This window comes from Capra hircus, chromosome 1, assembly GCF_001704415.2.
Source record: "Capra hircus breed San Clemente chromosome 1, ASM170441v1, whole genome shotgun sequence".
Classification (NCBI taxonomy): Eukaryota; Metazoa; Chordata; class Mammalia; order Artiodactyla; family Bovidae; genus Capra; species Capra hircus.
In genome coordinates this window covers 118,452,205-118,471,169 of record NC_030808.1, presented here as the reverse complement: position 1 = coordinate 118,471,169, position 18,965 = coordinate 118,452,205, and the positions used below count along the sequence as shown (strand labels likewise).

At 41.8% G+C, this 18,965-nt stretch overlaps 1 pseudogene; it reads right to left on the bottom strand.

Moving 5' to 3' along the window:
• Positions 1,296–12,861, bottom strand: LOC102183642 (annotated as a pseudogene).

Genomic DNA, 18,965 nt, shown 5'->3' with positions numbered 1-18,965 from the left:
GCAGGCAGACTCATTACCCACTAAGCCATGGGGGAAGAGCATTGCTCAAATATATAAACCCTAGTGCCTAGAGTGACAAGTTATAAACTCTTCTACCACCAGAGCTCCAATATCTGAAGTCACATGGAGAGAACTATAGGACTAGATCTGGGTTACACAGAAGCTGGCTGACAAATTTTGGAGACTATGAGATAAAGATCTCAATATTATTGTGAATCTCTGGATGCTATACTTGGGGGTTTCCTTGAACTAGAATTTCCCAAGACTTTCAGTGAAATGTTGTTGTTGTTGTTCTTTTTGCTTTTTAATCAGTATATTAAAGAGACATTCATACATTTCAAGAATTCCTTAAATTCTGATACTATATTTAAGCTTGTGAACATATGACTTTAAACATACAATTAAAGCTATTCATCATAATTTGCTATACTACCAACATTAAGTTACAGTTACTCTGGAGCATAAGTTAAATGGTTGAAAGTAAGCCTGTAACATACCTACAAAAACACCTTCCTATCTCATATATACAAATTACTTCTCCATGTAAAGTTCTCATCACTCTAACCTCTAAGTTTCCCTGCTCCAGAAGTCACTACTCTAAGGCTTACTGTGGTCCAAAGAGAAGAGGTGGGTGGGAAGTAACCAGGACCAATAGTTTTATATTAATAAAAGATGACACAGCAGAGAGAATGCAATTCTACAAGTGCAAGCCCTCAAGAAGCAGCATATTATGATAAACCCCTTCTTTAGAAAGGTATCATTTCTATCACTGATACCACAGGCTAAATTAAATTATACAGCAGGCCATCTTCAGGTAACAGTTGAGGCAACAGAATAAATGCAGAAGCATTATACTGAATCCCACTTAATACAACTATACAGACCAACACTTCTCTACAAATTAAGTTCTTTGACTGCCAGTTAAATACAGTTTTAATTTCATAGCTTAATAATTAAGGGTCATACACTGAAGTCAATACATATACCTGGCATTTCAGTCTAAGCTATTCCATGTACATAGCTGAAATCAATTACAAAGTATGGCCTGACAAATGCTAGGGGAAATTTTTTAAAGTTGTTTTCACAAGTACTAAACTTATCTTGCACACTGAAGTCATCATACATACAGGGCAAAATCAGAGCTTTTATATTCGAGTTTATTCTTCATTTAACTTTTAAACACTACTAAAGTTGAATATCAAAACAAAAGCAAGTAGTGAGCATATTATGATTATAGTCCTTCACTCAGTCACTACTGCAAATAAAACACCAGCAGTGAGTGTTATTCACAGGCCCTACCAGGAGGTGTGACACTGAACGCCACCCTGACGATGCTGTTCATCATCCTCATATACTTCTCCATTGTAATGGCGCCGTCTGTCCTGATTTGGATCAAAGTCCACTAATTCTACCTGGTCTATTTCATCAATATCTTCTACTTCCTTCCTCTCAGGCAGAAGTTTTTCCAGCAAAGAGAGTTTATCAGGAGAGAAAAAGCCATCCTCAGGAAAGTTTACCTTAAATTCAATGATTAGGTGACCCTTTTCATATGGCCTACAATAAATTGGCATGCCTTCATTTAGCACACACTTGATATTTCCATGCTTGACAATCTGACCTGGATGAGAAGTGATGACTATGGTTCGATTGTCAAGAGTAGATATTGGCTTCTGGAAGCCACACAATACCTCAACCAGCTGTATCTCCATACACATGAAAAGGTCTTCTCCTCCAGTAAAAACAGCATGGTCCTTCTGATCTAAAACAATGATAATATCTCCTGGCTCCAGTCCTAGTTCTTGGTCTCCTTCACCAAGGAATTTTATCGTCTGGTCATCTTTCATGCCTCTGTCAATATGAACTTTTTCTTTTCTAGAACTATCTTCCTTCCGTTGCAGCTTTTACATCTATCTTTAGGACTGACCCGCTCCCCTGGCCCCGGCACTCCATGCAGACAGACTGAATTTGCTGAACCATTCCAGGTCCTATCTGATGAATTATCATTTGCATTCCAGTACTTCGACAATTGGGACTCATTCTACCGCTCCTTTTACCACCTCGGCCTTCACATTTGTCACAAATCACATTCTTTCACAAGGCTAGTTTTTTTTGCTGCACCATTATATACATTTTCTAAGGTTACTATAAGTTGATGTACAACGTTTTTACCTCTTCTCTCTCTCTGCATCCTGCCTCCTCCTCCAAAAACACATATCAAAGATGTCCATGGGGGAGCCAAAACCACCTCCTGCTCCACCTTCTTTAATTGCCTGTTCTCTTCCTTTGTTATCATATGATCCCCTTTTCTTGGCATTAGAGAGCACTTCATAAGCTTGAGAAATCTGTTTAAACTTCTAGCCTTCATTTGGATTCTTATGAGGGTGGTACTTCAAGGCCAGTTTCCTGTAAGCCTTTTTCAGTTCTTCTTGGGTGGCATTGGGTTTGACCTCCCAAATCATCATAGTAAAGTGGTTTCTTTCACCATTTTATACAGCCAGTGTGCGGCCGATGCCGGTGTCGGGGAACGCGAAGGAGCGCGTTGCTGTGCGCAGCTTGGGCAGTCGCCGCTCCTCTGCCTCTCACCGAAAAGTTCCGTCAATGAAACATTTTGTATGAAAGCCACAAATGATAGTTAAAGATCCAGGAATTGCGAGAATCTACCTTGGTGAACACAGCTCATACCCTGGAAAGTAAATTTTTCTATTCTGTATCATTTTAAGATTTTACCAGGATGCTCCATATTCTTGCCTGGAAAATCCCATGGATGGAAGAGCCTGGCAAGCTACACGACTGAGCGACTTCACTTTCACTTTCATGCATGCATGCTAAGTCGCTTCAGTAGCGTCCAAATCTGTGTGGCCCAATGGACTGTAACCCATGTTATTCTCCCGGCAAGAATACTGGAGCGGGTTGCCAAGCCCTCCTCTAGGATATCGTCCCAACCCAGGGTTTGAACCCACATCTCTTACATCTGCATTTGTGGGTGGGTTCTTTACTGATAACACCACCTGGGAAGCCCTTTCACTAGTATATCTATCCTTAAACAATATGTTGTTTATTTTTGAAGGAAAAATAATAGCAAACATAAACCTGTTTGTGTTCGGAAAGGGCAACAGCGCCACTATTTTTCCTGAGAGAAGATAAGCTGGAAGTCTCTGGGTCACAGTCTGGTTCCACTCCAGCTCTCAGGAGTGGAGTGCCCTTAGGAGATCCAAACCATGAACAGACAGAGCAGGAACATTAGCAGCATATGGTTAAGCCAAACCAAATACAGATAGAAATTGCAGCCAGGCTTACTGGCCTGAGGTCAAAACAATAGGATATTGGCGTCAGGGTTCTTGGTGATGACTGTCCTGGGCATTTCTGTCTCTCAAGGCATACCATTCCAGTGGGCTGGTTCCTTTACATGTGGTGAACAAGTTTTATTCTAGAACATTCTTTCCCTCCTTTCGGGGGCTTCCCCTGTCCTCTCTCCTATGCTTTGTCTTTTGTTTCCTGAACCCTATTTTTTCCTCTTCTTGGAGGAAGAATAATTCTTTCATTTTGGTGGAAGTGCATTCTCTCCTGGGGGGCTTCCCGTGGCTCAGATAGTAAAGAATCTGCCTGCAATAGGAGACCCTGGTTTGATTCTTGTGTCAGGGAAGATCCCCTGGAAAGGAAATGGCTACCCACCCCAGTATTCTGGCCTGGAGAATTCCATGGATGGAGGAGCCTGGCAGGCTACAGTCTGTGTGGTTGCAAAGTCAGACATGAACCACTAACACACACATATCATAGAAATAATTTCCTTCAGAATTTAAAAGGCACTGCTCCACAGTCTTTATCTAATAGAGCTGTTCAGAAGCTTAAAGCCAATATGATTCCCTACATTTTCTGTTTCTATGTGACTTGTTCTTTTCTCTCTGGAAGCATATAATCTATCCTCTTTCAGTTGGGGAGAGGGTAGTTTAAACTTCATTTGGTCTATTCTTTCCATCTGGATACTCATGCTCTTCAGTTTCATGGAATTTTCTTGAATTATAATGATTTCTGCCCTCCATTTTTTCTGTTGTAGAAATTCCTGTTATTAAGTATTCAACTTCTCACACTGACTGGTTCTCTATTTTTCTTAGTTCTCACACCGTTAAAAATATATTTTTTTCTTTCTGCTCTAATGTCTGAATAATACCTTGACTTAATTCTCCCAGTCTTCTACTGAGATTTTGTTTATGCTATCTTATTTTTAATTCCCCAGAGCTCTTCTTTTGTCCTATGAATATTCCAGCTAAAATAGCTTTCTTCTTATTTTTTTTTTCATGAGCACAGAATCTTCTCTTATCTTTCTAAGGAATGAGTGATAATTTGTTTTATTATTATTTTTTTTTAGGCTTTCTTTTCTGCAAGTTGGTTGCCTCCAAATTGGTGTTTATTTAAATTTGTTTTGATCTCTGTCTTTCCTGTAGGAGGCTTTCATCAGATATCTGGGGATCCTTGTCTATCTGCTGATGGCAATGAATGGAGGAAACAGCTGACTGGAATTGAGTGTGTGTGTGTGTGTGTGTGTGTGTGTGGTGGGGGTGGGGGGAGCTTATAGGCTCTGAACTTCACTTCTGGGTGAACTGGTCGAGCCATTTATTGAGAAATTTCAAACATCATTATAACATTGAGTTCGCCAAAAATTATTTGTGGTTTTCCCATACCAGCTTGTGGAAAAACCCAAATGAACTTTGGAGCCAACAAAATGCTGTCCTATGTCTACTGTGACAAATAACGATGAACTTAGTGACATAAAACATACATTTCCTGTCTTACAGTTTTGGAGAGCAGAGAGTCCAAAACCAGTGTCTCTGGACTAAAATCAAAACTTTGTCAGGCCCGGATTCCTCCTGGGATCTCTAGGCAAGAAGTCATTTCCTTGGCTTTTCCAACTTCTCCAGGCTGGCTGCATTCCTTGACTGACCCCCTTCCATCCTCAAAGCCAGCAGTGCAGCAACTTCTCTCCTCTCCAATTCCCATTTCTGTTCTTTCTGAATCTGCTGCTCTTGCCTCCCTTGTGGCTACATTGGACACATCTGCATAATCCAGGATAATCTCCCCATTTTAATGTTCTTAATTTAATCACATCCACAAAGTCCATTTCAAGGTAACATATTTCAAATGCATGCATAGCCGCTCAGCCATGTCCAATTCTTTGTGACCCCCATGGACTGCAGCCCACCAGGCTCCTCTGTCCATGGGGATTCTCCAGGCAAGAACACTGAAGTGGGTTTCCATGCCCTCTTTCAGAGGATCTTCTCAACCCAGGTATTGAACCCAGGTATCCTGCATTGCAGACAGATTTTTACTGCCTGAGCCACCAGGGAAGCCCAAAATTGCCATATTCACAAGCATAACGATTAGGAGGTGGACATTGCAGGGGTGGGGGCATTAGTCAGCCTATCAGGCTTCCCTGGTAGCTCAGACAGTAAAAAATCTGCCTGTATTGCACGAGACCTGAGTTCTATCCCTGGGTTGGGAAGATCCCCTGGAGAAGGGAATGGCTATCCACTCCAGTATTCTTGCCTGGAGAATCCCAAGGGCAGAAGAGCTTGGTGGGCTACAGTGCAAGGAGTGGCAAAGAATTGGACATGATTGAATGACTAACACTTTCACTTTTCACTTTTTCAGTCTATCACAGTAAGTATCTATATTTTCCTCTTGTACTGGCCAAACTCCTGGGAAAGAGACTCCAGCTTGGAAAGTACAATAATGGCTGCTGTTGTGAGATCTTAGTGAGATGAGAGGGCTTGGAGATGGGTGTGCCTTTATAGTCATCACTAAGGATGTACCAGTCCCTTAATTTCTGGTTTTGGTGTAGTAGCCCTATCTTGGGTGAACCTGGTTCTCCAGTTCAGAGACCCTCTGTTTGACCATTTCCAGAGAAGATACTTTCAGATGTCTACCCCTTCCCAATGGCTTGGGGAGCAGAGGGGACATAGGGATGCACCCAAATCTTCTTGTTTTAGAGGTCTTCTTCTACTTCCAGTTCCAGAGGAATCTGGTGCTATCCACTTGGGAGTATTTTGAAGATTTCAAGATATAAATCAGGTTTTCTCAGTTTCCCCAGTGATAGTTTGGGATTTTCATGTTTTCTGAGTTGTTTTTTTCAGTTACATCTCATCAGTATGCTTCATAGCTTCCAGAATTTTATTGCTGTTGTCTCCTCCCATAATTTCCCCATATTTGATGGCTTATGTCTTAAAAAAAATTCTTTATTGTAAATCTAATGTAATATTAGGCAGGCATGAAATTAGATGTGTGTGTACATGTGTGCACTTGTATGCATGTGTGTGTTTTCATATTAACCCAGAAAAATCTTTTATTTTGAATTGCTTATGTTCCTTGGGTCAGGTATGGGTTGGCTCTTACTTGAGTGGCCAGGTTTGCAAAACCTTCCCACCTGCCCCATTACACACCCCCAGGCTTGACTCTTTGCTTAGGTTTCCTGCCAAGACTGGAATCTTGTCCCTAATTCCCATTTTCATCTCACAAAGCAGGAAGCAGAACTGGCTGGAGTCTTGCTGAATATAAGTAGTGTTTTCATAATACTAAACTTGAATTGCCTCTACTCCTTATAGTTATTCTTGTGTTGTTGGAAGAGGGTATTTGCTATGACCATTGTGTTCTCTTGGCAAAACTCTGTTAGCCTTTGCCCTGCTTTATTTTTTACTCCAAGGCCAAATTTGCCTATTACTCCAGGTATCTCTTGACTCCCTACTTTTGCATTCCAGTCCCCTATAATGACAAGGACATCTTTTTTGGGTGTTAGTTCTAGAAGGTCTTGTAGGTCTTCATAGAACCATTTAACTTCAGCTTCTTCAGTGTTACTGGTCGAGGCATAGACTTGGATTACTGTGATACTGAATGGTTTGCCTTGGAAACGAACAGAGATCATTCTGTTGCTTTTGAGATTGCATCCAAGTACTGCATTTCAGACTCCTTTGTTGCCTGTGACAGCTACTCTATTTCTTCCAAGGGATTCTTGCCCACAGTAGTAGATATGATGGTTGTCTAAGTTAAATTCACCCATTTTAGTCCATTTTAGTTTACTGATTCCTAAAATGTCGATGCTCACTCTTGCCATCTCCTGTTTGACCACTTCCAACTTGCCTTGATTCATGGACCTAACATTCCAGGTTCCTATGCAATATTGTTTTTTACAGCATTGGACCTAACTTCCATCACCAGTCACATCTGCAACTAGGCGTTATTTTTCTTTGGCTCCGTCTCTTCATTCTTTCTGGAGTTATTTCTCCACTCTTCTCCAGTAGCATATTGGGCACCTATTGACATGGGGAATTCATCTTTCAGTATTATATCTTTTTGCCTTTTCATACTGTTCATGGGGTTCTCAAGGCAAGAATACTGAAGTGGTTTGCCATTCCCTTCTCCAATGGACCACGTTTTGTCAGAACTCTGCACCATGACCCGACCATCTTGGATGGCCCTATGCAGTATGGCTCATAGTGTTGTTGAGTTAGACAAGGTTGTGGTCCATGTGATCATTTTGATTAGTTTTCTGTGATTGTGGTTGTCTTCTGTCTGCCCTCTGATAAGGATAAGAGGCTTATGGAAGCTTCTTGATAGGAGAGACAGACTGCCAGGGAAACTGGGTCTTGTTCTGATGAGTGGGGCCATTCTCAGTTCAGTTCAGTTCAGTTCAGTCACTCAGTCGCGTCCGACTCTTTGTGGCCCCATGAATCGCAGCATGCCAGGCCTCCCTGTCCATCACTAACTCCCAGAGTTCACTCAGACTCACGTCCATCGAGTCAGTAATGCCATCCAGCCATCTCATCCTCCGTCGTCCCCTTCTCCTCCTGCCCCCAATCCCTCCCAGCATCAGGGTCTTTTCCAGTGAGTCAACTCTTCTCATGAGGTGTCCAAAGTACTGGAGTTTCAGCTTTAGCATCATTCGTTCCAAAGAAATCCCAGGGTTGATCTCCTTCAGAATGGACTGATTGGATCTCCTTGCAGTCCAAGGGACTCTCAAGAGGCTTCTCCAACACCACAGTTCAAAAGCATCAATTTCTTCGGCACTCAGCCTTCTTCACAGTCCAACTCTCACATCCATACATGACCACTGGAAAAACCATAGCCTTGACTAGACAGACCTTTGTTGGCAAAGTACTGTCTCTGCTTTTTAATATGCTATCTAGGTTGGTCATAGCTTTTCTTGCAAGGAGTAAGGGTCTTTTAATTTCATGGCTGCAATCACCATCTGCAGTGATTTTGGAGCCCCCCAAAATAAAGTCTGACACTGTTCCCACTGTTTCCCCATCTATTTCCCATGAAGTGATGGGACCAGGGGTCATTCTCAGTAAATCTTTAATCTAATTTTCTGTTGATGGGTGAGGCTGTGTTCCCTCCCTGTTTTTTGCCCTGAGACCAAACTATGGTGGAGGTAATGAAGACAATCACCCTTTTGGCAGAAAGTGAAGAACTAAAGAGCCTCTTGATGAAAGTGAAAGAGGAGAGTGAAAAAGTTGGTTTAAAGCTCAACATTCAGAAAACGAAGATCATGACATCTGGTCCCATCACTTCATGACAAATAGATGGGGAAACAGTGGCTGACTTTATTTTTCTGGGCTCCAAAATCACTGCAGATGGTGATTGCAGCCATGAAATTAAAAGACTCTTACTCCTTGGAAGGAAAGTTATGACCAACCTAGATAGCATATTAAAAAGCAGAGACAGTACTTTGCCAACAAAGGTCCATCTAGTCAAGGCTATGGTTTTTCCTGTGGTCATGTATGGATGTGAGAGTTGGACTGTGAAGAAGGCTGAGCGTCGAAGAATTGATGCTTTTGAACTGTGGTGTTGGAGAAGACTCTTGAGAGTCCCTTGGACTGCAAGGAGATCCAAGCAGTCCATACTAAAGGAGATCAGTCCTGGGTGTTCATTGGAAAGATTGATGTTGAAGCTGAAACTCTAAGCCTTTGGCCACATGATGTGAAGAGCTGACTCAATTGAAAAGACCCTGATGTTGGAAAAGATTGAGGGCAGGAGGAGAAGGGCATGACAGAGGATGAGATGGTTGGATGGCATCACTGACTCGATGGACATGGGTTTGGGTGGCCTCCGGGAGTTGGTGAGGGACAGAGAGGCCTGGCATGCTGCAGTTCATGGGGTCACAAAGAGTAGGACAAGACTGAACGACTGAAACAAACTGAACTGAATGAAGACACTGGCAACCTCCTTCAAAAGGTCCTGTTTATGCACTGTCACGCTCAGTTGCCTCTGACCCTGCAGCAGGCCACCGCCAACCCATGCCTCGGCCGGAGACTCCTGGACACTCACAGGCAAGTCTGGGTCAGTCTTTGTGGGGTCACTGATCCTTTCTCCTGGGTCCTGGTATGCACAAGGTTTTGTTTGTGCCCTCCAAGAGTCTGTTCCCCAGTCCTGTGTAAGTTCTGGCAGCTCTATGGTAGGGTTAATGGTGACCTCCTCCAAGATTACTTATGCCATACCCAGGTCTGCTGCACCCAGAGCCCCTGCCCCTGAGGCAGGCCCCTGCGGACACTCAGACACTCAAAGGCAAGTCTGGCTCAGTCTCTGTGGGGTCTCCTGGTGTGCACAAGGTTTTCTGTGAGCCCTAGAGTCTCTGGTGGGTATGGGGTTTGATTCTAAACATGATTTCATCCCTCCTACCATCTTGCTGAGGCTTCTCCTTTGTCCTTGGATGTAAGATATCTTTTCTTGGTGGGATCCAACATTCTCCTGTGGATGGTTTTTCGGCAGTGAGTTGTAATTTTGGAGTTCTTGCAGGAGAAGATGTGCCCACATCCTTCTACTCTGCCATCTTGTAGATGTCCTCTACACGTGGACATCACCAGATGGTCAATACAAAAATTAGACTGATTATATTCTTTGCAGCCAAAGATGGAGAAGCTCTATACAGTCAGCAAAAACAAGACCGGGAGCTGACTATGGCTTACATTATTGCCAAATTCAGACTTAAATTGAAGAAAGTAGGGAAAACCACTAGACCATTTAGGTATGACCTAAATCAAATCCCTTATGACTATAGAGTGGAAGTGTCAAAAAGATTTAAGGGATTAGAGCTGATAGACAGAGTGCCTGAAGAACTATGGATGGAGGTTGGTGACATCATACAGGAGGCAGTGATCAAGACCATCCCTAAGAAAAAGAAATGCAAAAACACAAAATGGTTGTCTGAGGAGGGCTTACAGATAGCTGGGAAAAGAAGAGAAGCTAAAGGCAAAGGAGAAAAAGAAAGACATATCCATTTGAATTCAGAGTTCCAAAGAATAGCAAGGATGGATAAGAAAGCCTTCCTCAGTGATCAATGCAAAGAAATAGAGGAAAAAAACAGAATGGGAAAGACTAGAGATCTCTTCAAGAAAATTAGAGCTACCAAGGGAACACTTCATGCAAAGATGGGCACAATAAAGGACAGAAATGATATGGACCTAACAGAAGCAGAAGATATCAAGAAGAGGTGGCAAGAATACACAGAAGAACTGCACAAAAAGCATCTTCATGATCCAGATAACCACGATGGTGTGATCACTCACCTAGAGCTAGCCATCCTGGGATGCAAAGTCAAGGGGGCCTTAGGAAGCATCACTAGAAACAAAGCTAGTGGAGGTGATGGAATTCCAGTTGAGCTATTTCAAATCTTAAAAGATGATGCTGTGAAAGGGCTGCACTCAATATGCCAGCAAATTTGAAAAATTCAGCAGTGACCACAGGAGTGGAAAAGGTCAGTTTTCATTCCAATCCCAAAGAAAGGCAATGCCAAAGAATGCTCAGACTACTGCACAATTGTACTCATCTCACATGCTAGTAAGGTAATGCTCAAAATTCTCCAAGCCAGGCTTCAACAGTGTGTGAATTGTGACCTTCCAGATGTTCAAGTTGGATTTAAAAAAGGCAGCGGAACCAGAGATCAAATTGCCAACATTTGTTGGACATCGAAAAAGCAAGAGTTCTAATAAAACATCTACTTCTACTTTATTGACTAACCCAAAGCCTTTGACTGTGCAAATCACAACAAACTGTGGCAATTTCTTCAAGAGATGGGAATTCCAAACCACCTTACCTGCCTCCAGAGGAATCTGTATGCAAGTCAAGAAGCAACAGTTAGAACTGGACATGGAACAACAGACTGGTTCCAAATCGGGAAAGTAGGTCAAAGTTGTATATTGTCACTTGGCTTATTTAACTTATATGCAGAGTATATCATGCAAAATGTCGGGCTGATGAAGCACAAGCTGGAATCAAGGAGAAATATCAATAACCTCAGATACACAGATGACACCACCCTTATGGCAGAAAGCAAAGAACTAAAGAGCCTCTTGATGAAAGTGAAAGAGGAGAGTGAAAAAGTTGGTATAAAACTCAACATTTGGAAAACTGAGATCATGGCATCCAGTCCCATCACTCATGGCAAATAGATGGGGAAACAGTGGAAACAGTGACAGACTTAATTTTCTTGAGCTCCAAAATCACTGCAGATGGTGACTGCAGCCATGAAATTAAAAGACGCTAGCTCCCTGGAAGAAAAGCTATGACCAATCTAGACATCATATTAAAAAGCAGAGACATTACTTTGCCAACAAAATTCTGTCTAGTCAAAGCTATGGTTTTTCTAGTAGTCACGTGAAGGTGTAATAGGCAGGAAGGCCAAGGGTCTCCAAATGGAGGAAATAGGCTGCAAGTGTCTCTTAAAATTCTATGTTTTCTGTATTTCTCTTAAAATTCATGGTTCTGTGGAATCATAATGACACCTGGTTCCACCAGAACTTAACTTTTCTCAAACCTTGGGCTGATAATAGCTCAACAAACCAGTATTCATATCAATTGTTTTATGGCTGGGGGATGACAAACCTTATGCCATCCTATCTCAAAAATGCATATTGTGGAAGAAGGGCCTAGTGAAACTCCATCAGCCTTGAGGTGTCTCTTATCTGATTAATAGCTTTTTAACAGATATAAAACATCTGGCTAAAGACTAGCAAGGGGCACTCTCCATCCCCTTTCTGATGTCTATGTCAGAAATTTTCTCTGCCCTCTTTTCGCTTTAATAAAACTGCTACACAAAAGCTCTTGAGTGATCAAGCCTGGTCCCTGGTCCCGAAGCTAAATCTTCTTTGGAGATCACAAATCCAACATCGTTTACCATAAGCTATCACATGTTTGGATGTGAGAGTTGGACCATAAAGAAAGCTGAGCACCAAAGAATCGATGCTTTTGAACTGTGGTGTTGGAGAAAACTCTTGAGAGTCCCTTGGACTGCAAGGAGATCAAACCAGTCCATCCTAAAGGAAATCAGTCCTGAATAGTCACTGGACAGACTCATGCTGAAGCTGAAACTCCAATACTTTGGCCACCTGATGACAATTGACTCATTGGAAAAGATGCTGATGCTGGGAAGGATTGAAGGCAGGAGAAGAAGGGGACGACAGAGGATGAGATGGTTGGATGGCATTGCCAACTTGATGGATATGAGTTCAAGCAAGCTCTGAGAGTTGGTGATGGACAGGGAAGCCTTGGCATGCTGCAGTCCCTGGGGTCACAAAGAGTCAGACATAACTGAGCAACTGAACTAAACTTAGTTTTTCAGTGAGATGGAAGTGTATTGGCCAGAGGCTGGGGTTTTAGGAACCTGAGCATGATGGCTATTATGTTCACAGTCTCAGAGTGGGCGAGAAAAGCTGGTCTCTCTTGCACTCTGTCTAGCCTAGCAATGCCTTCTCTTACCTTTAACTGCATTCTTTCCCCAAACCCTGCATCCTGTGTGGTTCCTATGACTCTGTAACGTGACTTCCTTCTACTGTCTGTCCTTTCTGCTGTCTTTGTGGCATTTCCAAGTCCAGCCATTTCAAGTCTTCTCTAACTGCACTTGGATTCAGGTTTAAGTCACCATGGTTCTAAGAGCTTTATATGCACTAACTCAGTCTTTGCAACAACTCTATTATTATTCCTGTTTTACAGATTCAGAACCTGACACGCAGAGAGGTTAAGTACACTTGACCAGGGTCACCCATCAAATAAGGCAGAGCCCAGATTTGAATCTGAGCAATCTGACTCCAGAGTACATGTTTAAACCATGATGTTTAGGCCACTTATAAATCTCATCCATGTGTCAGACACCATTTTATATATAAATATATATATGTATATATATGTATGTATATATATATGATATAATTATATATATAAATACATCTTATATATTATATAATAGAAACATATATATAATAGATAAAGTTACTACACCCAGACACACACACACACACACACACACACACACACACACACACACATATACTCATTTAACCCTCATAGAAACTCTAGAACAAGAAAACGAAAGGAAAGATATAGAAGATATGAACAACAAAATTAGCAGCTTACCTGATGGACACTTATAGAATCCTATACCCAGTATTTAAAGAAGACAAAATATTTAAGTACATAGAACACTTATAAATTTCAGCCAGAAAACAAGCCTTAAAATGTTCATAGTATCAGAATCATATATGCCACATTCTATGATCAAAATACATATAAAGTGGAAATCTCAAAAAATAACAAAAACTCATATATTTGGGAATTTTAAAGTACATTCATAGCTTGAGCAAGAAATTATAAGGAAAATTAGAAAATATTTATAACATAGTAACAAGTTAAAGACATTTCAAAGCTTGTGAGATGCAGCCAAATTAGTACTTAAATAAAAATGAATAAACTAGTCCCACCCTTGCCCATGGTTTTACCTTCTGCATTTTCAACTGAGGTCTGAAAATATTAAGTGGAAAATTCAAAAATTTAATTAAATACACTTTAAATTGCATGCCTTCTGATCAGTGTGATGAAATCTTATGTGGTCCTACTCTGTCCTGCTCAAGATCCCCAAACATTGACATCATCCACTCCCCACATCTGATCATTATTGATATTATCATGGCTCAATGACCCAGATAACTGGAAACAGATGATCTGCCTTCAGAAGATCAATAGTAGCCTAATTCTATGTCACAATCCCTTCATCATTCACCTTATCACATCACGTGGTCATTTTATTTTCTCATAAGCAGCAGCAGCAGAAAGGTAAGTGCAGTACAGTAAGGTATTTTGAGAGAGATCACATTCACAAACTTTTATTACAATCAGTTCAGTTCAATTCAGTTGCTCAGTCGTGTCTGACTCTTTGCAACCCCATGAATCGCAGCACAGAAGGCCTCCCTGTCCATCATCATCTCTCAGAGTTCACCCGAACTCATGTCCATCGAGTCAGTGATGCCATCCAGCCATCTCATCCTCTGTCGTCCCCTTTTCCTCCTGCCCCCAATCCCTCCCAGCATCAGAGTCTTTTCCAATTTATTACAATATGTTGTTATAATTGTTCTACTTTATTTTAGGTATTGCTGTTATTATTATTATTTTTTTTACTGTATGTAGTTTGTAAATTAAACTATCATAGGTTTATAGGCATAGGAAAAAAACGTAGGTTGTATAGGGTTCAGTATTACCCATGGTGTCAGGTATCCAGTGGGAGCCTTGGAGTGTATCTCCTGCAGATAAGAGGAGACCACTATATATATATATATATATATATTTTTTTTTTTTTACTTGTGTTTGACTGTGCTGGGTCTTTGTTACTGTACACAGGCTTTCTCTAGTTGTGGTGAGTAGAGCTTACTCTCTAGTTGCGGTATGCAGGTTTTTCCCTGGAGTGGCCTCTCTTGTTGCAGACCTTGGGCTCTAAAGCATGTGGGCCTCAGTAGTTGTAGCACAGAGGCTCAATAGTTGTGGTGCATGGGCTTAGTTGCCTCACAAAATCTTCCTGGACCAAGGATTGAATCCATTTCCTCTGCTTTGGCAGGTGAATTCCGAACGACTGGATCATCAGGGAAGTCCTGGGGCCACTTACATGCTTACATGCTTAAAAAAAGAAGAAAAATAAAAAATTAATAAACTAGGCTTTCAATTTAAGTCAGAGAAAGTACAATGAGAAAGAAGCAAGGAAAATAAGAGAGAGATAATAAATATAAGAGCGTAAATGAACAAAATAGAAATCATTCTCCATTAGGATTAATTGGTGATACTCAACCTCCCTGAGACTTAAAAAATGAAATAAATCCCTTCTTAAAAGTGTAAGGAAAAGGTTATCATATACAGTTTCATGTCTAGTTCTTTCCTTTTTTAAGGTCCTCAAACGGATTTTTCAGAAAGGATTAGAAGATACTTGTTTTTTAAATGACATTTTATTTTTTCTAATTCTTCAAGTAATGAGCAATATGAAGAAAAGAAATACAACCCATAGTTGTCGTTAGGTGATAATTATTACTCATTAACATTTAAGTATTTTTTCTGTGTGTCTGAATGCTTGTACATGTCCACATGTAGCTACATGGTGATTTGAAAATTTGGGTTCAAACTGCATAGAAAGATTTGTATACAGATGTTTTACTTAAAATCACATCATCAACATATACTCATTTTTGGCCATACTGCCTGGCTTGTGGGATCTTAGTTCTCTGACCAGGGGTTGAACTCGGGCTAGGCAGTGAAACTGTGGAGACCTAGTCACTGGACCACTAGGGAATTCCTAGCATATACTCTTTAAATATAAAAAAAAATTGTATGGCTGGTTAATATTGGATTTTCTGATAGATATACTGTACTGACTGTGCCCTTCTTGTGGATTACCTGATGGCTCAGTGGGTAAAGAATCTGCCTGCAATGCAGGAGACACAGGAGAAGTGGGTTTGATCCCTGGGTTGGGAAGATCTCCTAGAGGAGAAAATGGCAATCCACTCCAGTATTCTTGCCTGGAAAATCCCATGGACAGAGGAACCTGGTGGGCTACAGTCCATGGGTTGCAAAGGGCTGGACATGACTGAGCAACTAACACTTTCTACTTTCTTTCTTCTCTCTTGTTGTTAGAGAATATTCCCAATTGGGAATATTGTGATGTCATTCAGCTGACATCGATTTGTCACGCGAGTGTATGTTCCTTGATTCTTTGTCTCATCACAACAAAGATTTGGAGTGATGGACATTAAAGGCCCCTCGGCGAGTCACAGCTCTCAGGTCTTGGATAGACCGTGTTATAGCTCTCAGGTCTCAAATGGACCATGTTATAGCTCTTAGGCAAAGCAGTGTTACAGCTCAGTGTTACAGCTCTATTTTATTTAGAGGATAGCAGGAAAATCCATCTTTGAGGCGTGAGGGCACGTCTATCTAAAGATACGAGGAGAAGAGTGCCCCAGCGCGCGGGAGAGAGAGAGCTGGCTCTGGCTCCTCTGTTTATATGTTTATCTTTCCCTGGGCCAGTCCTATGTAAACTGGGCCAGCCAGGAGTGGTGTTTGTTTTACCTGAGGTCCCCACTCCGGTCCTCGGACCTTCTTTTGTTTCATTTTCGTGGGCTTTTCCCTTCCTTGCCTGCAGCCACCGCCATTTTGGACTCCTCTTCCCTGTTCCACCTACCTAACAGATGCATGGCCCACTCCATGTGTGGTGCCATACTGAATCTAAACGCGACTCAGAGAGTCTTAATGACAAAACTGGTGGTGCTGACCTGCTAGAAGTTCACTTATAAGAGGAGTCTTTCAGAGACCTGAAAAACGAGACTGCTGGATATGATGAGCTTGTGGGCATGATAAAGTAATCAGAGAAACTCTCTGATGTTGGCTTCCTTCCTCACCTTTAATTATTTTCCTGATGGCATTGTCTGCATTGCTTCATTTTTGGTTTCACAATTCGAATTTTCAAGGGAGCATAACCACCAATCTCATTTGGACAGTTGCCGGGAGCCAGCGTGAGGAATCCCACCAGTGACAAGGTCATGCGGCAGAGATCTGATGGGGAAGGCGAGTCAGATCTCAGGTTTTCCCCCTGGTATTTCCTGAGCATGTACCCAAAAAACCAAAGTCTGCCTGCCTTTGTACTCTGCTTTTCCACTCTTCTGGCACACTCTGGAAAAAGTCAACTCAGAGCTTTAGTCTTCTGCATTTGAAAGGGTGTTTCAATCCAAAAACCCCTCTGATGACGTTCTAGCCTGCCTGCAGGACTTGTACAGCTGCGCATGTGATTGTTTGAGGCCTCCGGACTGCGGGAGGCACAGGAAGCTCAAAACATCCTAGGAATGTAGGGGCTTCCGAGGAGTCAAAATCATTAGAATAGGACTGATTAAAGGTTTCATTTGTTGAGCCAATACTTGCTGCCAAATTTTCATATCTTTTATTTGTAGAGTTAGTTGGTATATAGAAAAACAGGTAGTGGACCTTGTATTAGCAACATTAGATCTTTGAGTTAAGTACTTTCTTTGTTATAATCCACTGCACCTTTGTTCTACAGGAAAGTAGCTTTATTTAGTACTTTGAGGGTGATGCAGAGTAAAGAAAAAACACTTCTAGGGAAAAGGAGTTTTCTGGTTGATAGACAATTATCCAGGAAGAGAGCCATAAAAATGTTAACAGGCCTCTTGGCCAGAAGATATGTAAACCACCTGAGACCTTTTGTATACGGGAGGGTATGCAAAAAGAAAGCCTGGTCTCAATGAGGGTCAGGACTGCTGCCCCTGCATAACTGCATATTCCACTATTTCTTTATGTACAACTTGGGGTATATAAGCTGATTTTAAAAGTGGAGTTTTTGGAGTCTTGCACCGACGCTGGGCTTCCCCATGTCATTCTTTTCTCCCCTTTTTTGGCTGAATTCCCATCTGGAGCGGGGAGGCTTACCACGTCTACTTAGTTGCCCTGGCTTCTAAGACCCACGCGAAAGGGAGCCTAAGACGGGGCACCCTTCGATATTCAAGTGGACGCCGGTGGCCTAATGTAGATGGTGCAAACCTCTTGTCTCGAGGTTTTATTGGTTTTCCCCGTAAACCAAGTTATTCAGCCTCTTTTTCTCCACCTAAATTTCCTACCATACTATTTCTTCCTAATCTAATCTTATATTTCTATATTAATAAATGAATAAGTTTCTCCTTGCCTACTCCGTTCACGCTTCGAATTACCCTGGATCTACCGGGGCTGGACCCTGGCAGACAGTGTTTGTCTTTAGTCTAAATCATCTGCCACTAGAGTAACAAAAGGTTGCCTATGACTTGGGTGCTGGTCCCAGTTCTGTTAGTTAGGTCCCAGACATGGGGACCTAACACGGCTTGCTTTAGGATGCTCACTAGCTTCAGCAAAGGCTGTGGATAGGGCAGCTTCTTTAAAAGAAGCTATAGGTATCCAACACGGCTTGCCTTAGAATGCTCACTAGCTTCAGCAAAGGCTGTGGACAGGGCAGCTTCTTTAAAAGAAGCTATAGGTTGAGCTATAGCTATTTCCATGGTGTCTCAAAGAGTCAGACATGACTAGGTGACCGAACAATGAACAAGATGTTGAACAGGCACCAAGGAAAGAGCCTTTCTCCAGACTGCTGGTTATTATTGCACAGCTTTGGCATAGAGTAGGTGCTGGTAGAGCAACACTGACAGTGTCTGGAGAAAGGCAATGGGGAAGTGACAGAAGTGTTAAGGCCCAGTGGACCTATGATGGAGACAGATATTCAGGGAAGCAGCCACAGAGAGCAGAAGAGCCTGGCATGACTGTGCAACATCAAGTATCTCTTATGCCCACTTTGTGCTAGGCCCTATGGATGATGGGAAAATATAAGACATGACTACTGTCCTCCAGGAGGTTATAGAAGTATAGGTAGAAAGCTCATAAGTTTTTAAAAAACTTAAAAAAATAAATACAGTAGTGGTAACTTGCCATGACACAGGTATCAACTAGTTAGTCGTCACTTTCTCTAAACCACTGAGCGTATCCTCAACTGCTCATTTATTTCAAGTCTACCTCTTGTAGCCCACCATAGTCCCCACCAGGAGTGAGAAAATAAGGCCAAGGGCTCAGTTAGATTGTGTAAGTTTATATACAACTCTTTTTCTTGGCTAATCTATCTCACTATTTTCCCCACTGAACAT